General features: G+C 53.4%; 2 long non-coding RNA genes across 2 annotated transcripts; one reads left to right on the forward strand and one right to left on the reverse strand.

Annotated features, from left to right (window-relative positions):
* Positions 1–399: 399 nt before the first annotated feature.
* On the forward strand, positions 400–1,357 carry LOC147650680 (uncharacterized). The gene is made up of 2 exons (XR_015275771.1): positions 400–583; positions 749–1,357. It is a non-coding gene; the product is annotated as an uncharacterized LOC147650680 (long non-coding RNA).
* A 3,287-nt stretch (positions 1,358–4,644) lies between these two features.
* Positions 4,645–7,192, reverse strand: LOC147650681 (uncharacterized). The gene is made up of 3 exons (XR_015275772.1): positions 7,078–7,192; positions 5,986–6,074; positions 4,645–4,713 (listed from the first exon to the last, which is right to left on the reverse strand). It is a non-coding gene; the product is annotated as an uncharacterized LOC147650681 (long non-coding RNA).
* Between the last annotated feature and the right edge of the window lie 248 nt (positions 7,193–7,440).

The following is a 7,440-nucleotide window of genomic DNA, read 5'->3' on the forward strand; positions in this document are numbered from 1 at the left end:
ACGTCCCCGCAGAGCGACAAACGGCCCCGCTGCCACCGCCTCCGGCCCCGGAAGGGTTAACGCGGGCTGCCACGGGTCTGCTCATTACAGGGTTAAGGGGGAGATGGCACTTGCAAATCCCTCAATTACCCGGGCCAGAAGGCTGCTCAGGAAGAGCTTTATTAACGGTTGCCGTCTTCATTAACCGCTTCTCCACAGCTGCCTAATTACGGCCGCCATTAGGCTCACTGGGTCTCCCCACCACCGCCCTGATCCCCGGCCCCCTGATTAACCTTAATTACACCTCCGTCCTCGGAAGCGGGTGCTCACCTGAGCGGGGCCACGGCCAGGGGCTCGGGGCTGCCTAATTGCGGGCAGGCCCGGCGGGGCGGCGCGGGGAGGGGCGCGGGCCGGCCGTGGCCAGGCGCCGCCGCACGCCAGATGTTCGCTGCTGAAAAGGCGAGGGCTGCCCTCGCACTGAGCTAAGCGCTGGCAATGAGATCGGTAGCAGGGCATTGAGGGAGGCGGTGAAAGGGTTTCCCACCTGAGCCGATGGGGCTCTGCCGGGAGCAGAACGGGGCTTGCCGGCGAGGGAAGGCAAAGGGTGAGGGCCGGGAGATGCTGTGGGTGCTGCTGCTGTTTGTCCCCCAGAGCTCGTCCCTGCCAGGAGACTAAGCATCCTTGCCAGGAGGTGGTTGGAACTAGACGATCTTTAAGGTCTCTTGCAACCCGAACCTTTCTGTGATGATCCTTCTGGGTTTCCCCCCAGCCTGGTTCTTTTATGGATAGGATACGGGATGTCTCCGGGCTGGATGCAGCGCACGTGGCTATCAGCGCCCGGATGCGGCTGCACGGTGCACGCCCAAGCTCAGCATTTCTGGCCAGGCCACAGATGCTACGGAGGGTAGGAGACATCCCACTGCCCTCCTGCTCTGCTGTCCCCAGGATGCCACCACTGCTCCAGGACAGCCCCAGCCTGACGTGCCACCCGAGCCTACTTTCACAAAGAAGATGCTGCTGCTTTTTCTCTCTCCCTCACTGAACAGGGTGAAGCTCAGCTCCTCACGCAAGGGGAAAATGGAGCTGCTCTCTCCCTCTCCCGCGAGATGCCCCTACCACCTTCTTCCCCCTCCTCACCACACACCTCCCTTTTGGGAGAAAAAAAAAAAAAAAAGATAATAAAGTTCTTATTTCCACCACATTTGCCATTTCCTGGTCTAAGTAAAGAGTGTCATAAGAGTGACAAGCTAAAAGCCACTGATTACTGTGGATTCATGGCATTTATTCTCCTCGTGAAAAGAGCAAACATCAGAAATAATGTGGTCCGGCCTGCCTCGGAGCCTAACCCTGCAATTAATCAGCATTCATGTGCAGAAGGTGCACGAGCATCTGATATGTAGAGAGGGAGTAATTAAAGGCAGATGCAATCTCTGCTTCCCGCGGGCCCGGGGAGGGTAACCACGCTCCCCCTCATTGGGGTGCAGCCCCCCAGGTTCAGCACTGCTCCCCTTTCCCTTGGAACAGGCGCTTGCCCCGTTCACCTGTGCCGGAGCACGGAGCCGGCTCTGCTCCCGCAGCGAGCGGCCCGACAGCGACTCTGCATGGCCCGGCTGCCGGCCGAGGAGCGGGAGGGCTGCGGATGCGCTATTTAGGCGAGCTTCCGATGCCTTGAACCCTGACATGGCTCGGTGACACCGCGAGGTCCCCGGAGAGGGGGATTGCTGCGGGCTGGAGCTTGCCCGGGACTATCAGTGGCCTCCTCCCGCCGGGGTCTGCCCCGCTGCTCCCGCTGATCCTGTCGAGACCTTTAATCCGTGGGGGATCAGCAAATTAATCCACTAAAGCATGAAGGGCCTGAGCTGTGTTTAATCGCTCCCTTTTGTGTCAGGGGACGGCTAAATGACCATACAAGAGAAAAACCCACAGAGGGGTCAGAGGGGAGGCGGTGGGCGATTAACCCCCGTCACCTCCCTCCGGGCTGCGGCGCGGGGTGAGACGGGGCCGAGCCCGCGGCCGCCGGTGCCGGCAGCGGTGGAGCTGCTGTCCCCGTGTGTCACCCATCGGGGGTGGCACCGCGGCCCGTGGCGCTCCGCAGCCCCCCGGCAGCATCGCAGCTGCCCCAGCCGCCGCCAAGACGAGCCTGCCGAGGTCTCAACCCGGCTCCCGGCAGACAAGATGTTATCACGGCAATTACCCCCCAAAAACATCCTCTGGGAGCTATTCTGGCCGAGGGGTCAGCGGCGCTGCAGCGGCCGAATAGTCCCCTTGCTGCCGGCGGAGGAGGAGCCGTGCCGGGGGAGGCTGAGCACAAGCCGTCTGCCTGCTCCGGCACAGATTGTGCCAACGCGTGGTTGAGCGCGGAGAACGCTCGCAGCCAGCACCCTTCAAAAATATCACTCGGGGAACAAATGACACCACCTCCCCCTCGCCATCCTCGCACACCAACGCCCTCGCCCAGGCAGGGGCGGCCACGCCAGGCTGGGTGCTGCGGCCCCCCGGGTTCCCTCCCTCCCATTTTCTTCAAAAGGAGAATAACCTGCGGTATATATATATATTTTTTTCCTTTCTGGAAACTAATGGACTCCTTAAATAGCAAAAATTGCACCCTGTAATTAAGATCTTGCTTTTTAAATGATTAATCATTCTAACCCCTTCCAGCGGCATCCCACTTACTGCTGCTCTCATATTGAAATGCAGATCTGAGAGGGAGGGAGCCGAACAGGTCTGTGGAGAGGAGCAATTAAATCTTCCAGCTGTCGCTGGTCCACCCCATCCTCCATTTTTTTCGGGAAGCCCTGGGCGTTGTCCGCCGGGCTGGCTCTGTGCCCTGATTCACATCCCCCTTTATCATCCTCTCATCTTCATCCTCCTTCCCACCCCCACCCCTTCTTTTTCTGTTGTCTCTTGTTTTCAGGACTCAGTGACACTTTTTCACTGCAAGGTCTGACCTTCCTTTCCTTGGAAGTGCTGTAAGGTCCCCAAAAATCTGCCTGTACCCCTCTTCCCAGGTGAAAGGGGAAAGGATGTGACTGCATGGTAACATCAGGCCTGGAGAACCAGCAATCCCAGTTCAGCCCATAACAACCAGATGGCTGCTCAGGTCCTGCTGCTCTGCATCTCTGCCTAAGCCAGTCTTTGCAGCCTATGAGGTTGCATCCTTCCCTTGGCTATCCTCTGAACCACATCCTGCTGCAGAAAAACCAAATCCTGCAGAAGACACCCATGAACATGTGCCACTTGCAGGCAAGGGGCTTCCACAGCCTTGGCACAGCACCTCATTCACACTTCCCCAGGATCAACTACAGGTTTCTCAGGATGCTTCATCAGGAAAACTGCTCAGCTGTGTATAAACCATAATCCAAAGAACATCTTCTGGCCTAAATCCATCCTGTAGATACTGTTTGGGTTGGAGGGTATCCTTCAGGTGTTTTCCAGAAGCATGCTGGTGGTTTTTCAGCCCATTTCTGTGAGACCATGGGTGGATGGAAATAAACCTGGGGAGAATGCATTGTGTTTCAGTCCCCAGCAGTGTCAGGATAATGGTTTGGGAGGGGCAGGCTCCTTCCTAATCATCACCCAAAGGGGAAGGACCTGGGATGTGTGTTTCTGTTTCAGTGTTCTGCAATAAATCCCCCTTTCTGTCAACCCCTCAAGCCAGTCCCATGGCAGGTCTGTGAGATAAATGGGACTGAAACCTCCATCCCCATGGGCCAAGGAAGAGCCTGGTACTCCGGGCCTATTGAAAATGGACAAGAGTTTCTCCAAGAAATCAGAGAAGGGACTCTTGGGAGTTTCTGTGCCTCTCTGCCTGTTTGATTTTTCTGATACAGAGATAGAGAGGAGACAGGGAAGTGTGTGCTCATATGAGATGAGGGAAAGGGAGTGAGCAAGAATAAAATAAGTGGTGTTAAGATGGGGAGAGAATGCTCCCCAAAGAATGGAGAGTATGTTTCCCCAAAGGAGTGGAATGTAAAAGGGGTTCCTGTGCTACTGTCATTTCTAAAATACACACCTCTCCTCTCAAATGTTTCCAAAAGAGACAATTCACAGATGATCTGAGGGAAGGATGGAGACTGGAGCTCCTCTGGACCGTCCCTCCCACAGTCACTGCGTGGCACATTGGGGCAGCACAGTGCTGAGCCCCAGAGCAGAGCATGGGAAGGATGCTCTGTAGTCTGGGGGAGTGAGGAGGGAGCCTCCTCCACAGCACACATCAGACAGCAAACCCTCAGCGTCTGCACTGCTTCCACTCTGACTTTGAGGCTTATTCCTCATATTCTGGGTTGCCACATCTGGCTAGGACATGGCTATACAGAAGGACATGGTTCTCCCCATCAGGTACTGACCCATTCCAGGGCACAAGGCAATATTGTCAATGAGGCCAAGGCGAGTTCCATCCCTCCACCCTCGGCCTCTTGGCATGGATGTATCCTAGAGGGGAAAAAGATCTTTGTCCCATCTGAAGTGTGTTTTGGTCTCTGTGGTCATCAGCTTGTCATTTAATGGAATGGACAACACTGACCAGGGGCTTCATTCCCCCCTCACCCAGCTAGAGCTCAGAGGCCTTTTTCCCGTGACAAAAAGGAAACAATATCAACAGGCCACATAATAAACAACAGGGAGACACAGAGAGCATGAGCTGACCTTCCAAAAGGAATCATTCCTTGCAGCCTCTGAACTGTCCTGACACCCTCTCTCATACAGTCTGGATGCTCCAAAGCAGCTGGTGATCCTCTAGGATTTTAAAGCATTAAATGCCTGTTTTTAAGCTGTTTTGGCTCAAAAAACATAGGCAACCAGGCTTGTATGGCCAGGAGCACCACAAGGGTTAATCAGTGGGAAGCAGAGTAGGATACAGATGAGCCTTGATGGGACCAGATTCCCAGGCACAATGAGGAAAGTCAGCAAACCCCACCAAGCTCTCTGTTTATGGATCCCTACTCCTCTGCATGGCCCTTTTCTTCCTCCTTTTTGCTTCCCTCTTTTTACTCCCTGCCCTGAGTTGCAAGGCACAGGACCCCATCCCATCCCCAAGCCCCCTCCATGCCATCATTTGCATTTTCACCAGCCTTGATTAATGCCAGAGCCTGTTTATAGAGTTACAATCTCCAAATTAGGTTGCCGAAGGCATCCCGGACCAGCCCTGGAAAAATCTCGGTGGCTGAAAGGAGCCATAACTAAGCCTCAAGCAGACGTCTTTATTCAGCTGTAATTGACGTTTAACAGACGTCTGTAACTTCGTCTGGACTTATAAAAAACCCCGAAAGAAAGTTCTCCCCTCTCTTTATGTTCCCCCCTTTTATCCAGCAGTCAAAAGTGTAAGAGCCCACCACACCGGCCCCACTCGGTCAGTGTGCAGCAGAGGCCGTGACAATAGTGGGGCTGAGACAAAGCCACAGCCCACGCTGCACACACTGGCGCCTTGTATGTCTATTTACCTCCTAGAGTGGTTTATGCTAATTTATTGGCGAGCAGCGACCACTCCTGCATACTGATGTGCCGCCACTTCTTTCTGAGCGGGGGCCCTCGTCTGCAGGGAGGCCCGTGGGGGCACCCCCTTCCCCGCCAGCAGCGCCCCAGAAAAGGATGCTGCAATGCTCAAGGCTCCCCATGTGCTCCCAAACCATCCAAGACCTCCTTCTGACCCCATGATGGCTCTTTAATCTGGTTTCCTTTGGGCACAGGGTGCTGATGCTGTCTCTTTGCACAGGGATGCTCCAGGTGCTGGAACCGAACGGGCAAACCAAACCCACAGCCACAGGAGTGAGGGGCATGGAAAGAAATGCTATAGATAGCCCTGGAGACAAATGGATTTTCATATAAATATATCTCCGTGGTGTTCTGCTGACATGTGTGAGTATGGAAGGGTGCTCACAAGTCAGGAAGACACTAGAAATCAGGATAAAATTATTTTCTTCTTTCCTGAGTGCTTACATTGTGTACTATTCTTTGCTGCACAATGGTTTATTTCATCACTGGGACATGAATTCTCAGATCAGGTTTTACCTGCTAGTTCTGGAAGGCAAATTTTCCTTTCTTCCTCAGGAAGACATGGTGCTGCTCAGCCCTGGCCATGGAAAATCCCTTGTGCTCTCCTGCAGATGATCAGACCATCAGGAGGACAGTCAAATCTCTCTGCAGACCACATCCTTCCCAAACAAGGGTTTTATAGAGCATTTCCAGTGTAGAGACTACTCAGAGTTACAGAGTAAATTGGTTTTAGGGTTCAGGATTCCCCAGAGAAAAGTGAAGCCATATGGGATGCTCCTGCTCTCATCCACAAAGCACCTTCCAGCACCTGCCAAGCACAATCCAAGGCAAAGCCAAGGCTTGGAAGCAAAGCCAGCAGATACAATTGAGACAAAAGGAATAAAGTCAGGAGCAATTAATTCTGATGCTGTGGATTTGCTGTATGCAGCATATGGAGCTCCTAAAAAACTGGTCAGTGCTATGACAGTGTGAAAGTCAGGGGCTGTCAAAAATAGGTCTTCATGTCCATGGTGTGAGTATTGGGTCATTGTACTGCAGATGATGAAGTCAATGAGTCAGAGAGTTTATCCAAGAGGAACAGAGGCCATTTGCAGGTTTAACCAAGCAATGGGCCAAGAAGCTTTAAAATGTATGTCAGAAGTCATTCAGCCTCCCCAGGAGAGGATGAAGGGAGTTGTGCTCCAGCCCACCCCAGCTCTCTTGCTGCTCATTCACACAGGTGATTCTTGGCTGCAGAGCAAGGCAGGAGACCTGTCTGTGCAGTGGAGAACATGACTCATGGCTGGCAGAGACGCACAAAAAGAGTGAGAAATCTGGCCTGAAGTACCAGAGAACTGCTAAGGTCCCAAAGCTGAGAGCTTGTTCATGCCAGAATGGCCAACAGCCAGGAAAAAAGGGTAGCAGAGAATTAGGTAGGACTGTGTGAGAGCCTCAAAAGTCAGCAAACCTTGCCTGTGCTCTTCTGGCTCAAGCCTAGAGAGATTTGAACATTTCCTTCAGAAGCTGCTGGCTAGGAGGGATTTACCTGGGGCGAGTGCCCTCTGCCAAGAATGGAAAACAGCCCATGCAGGCATTGCTGCCCATGACAAGCACAAACTGATAGAGCACCTGCAGCCGTAACTCCACTTTCCTCCAGAATGCCAAATGTAGATACTTCTGCTCCTGGGAAGACAGGAGAAATCACCACGCCTCTGATGTGACTTAGGACAACCTGTAGGTACTGGGAAAGCTGTCCCAGTGTCTATGGCATTGGAGGTGACTGTGACACCAGCACTGATGCCCCTTTAGTGATTGAGGAACCCTCCACAAGCTGGACAAGAACTCACTGGGCCAGAGAGGCCAGTTTGTCTGCTGCTTTGTGCCACCAAAGATCCAGAAAGGGGCTGTATCACAGCCATGGATCCAGCATTTTGTGTTTCAAACCAGCAGGCTCAAAGTTTCTTTCATTCTGTTCTGCTCAAAGCAGCAGTA

This window comes from Cyanistes caeruleus, chromosome 13, assembly GCF_971803275.1.
Source record: "Cyanistes caeruleus chromosome 13, bCyaCae1.hap1.1, whole genome shotgun sequence".
Lineage (NCBI taxonomy): Eukaryota > Metazoa > Chordata > Aves > Passeriformes > Paridae > Cyanistes > Cyanistes caeruleus.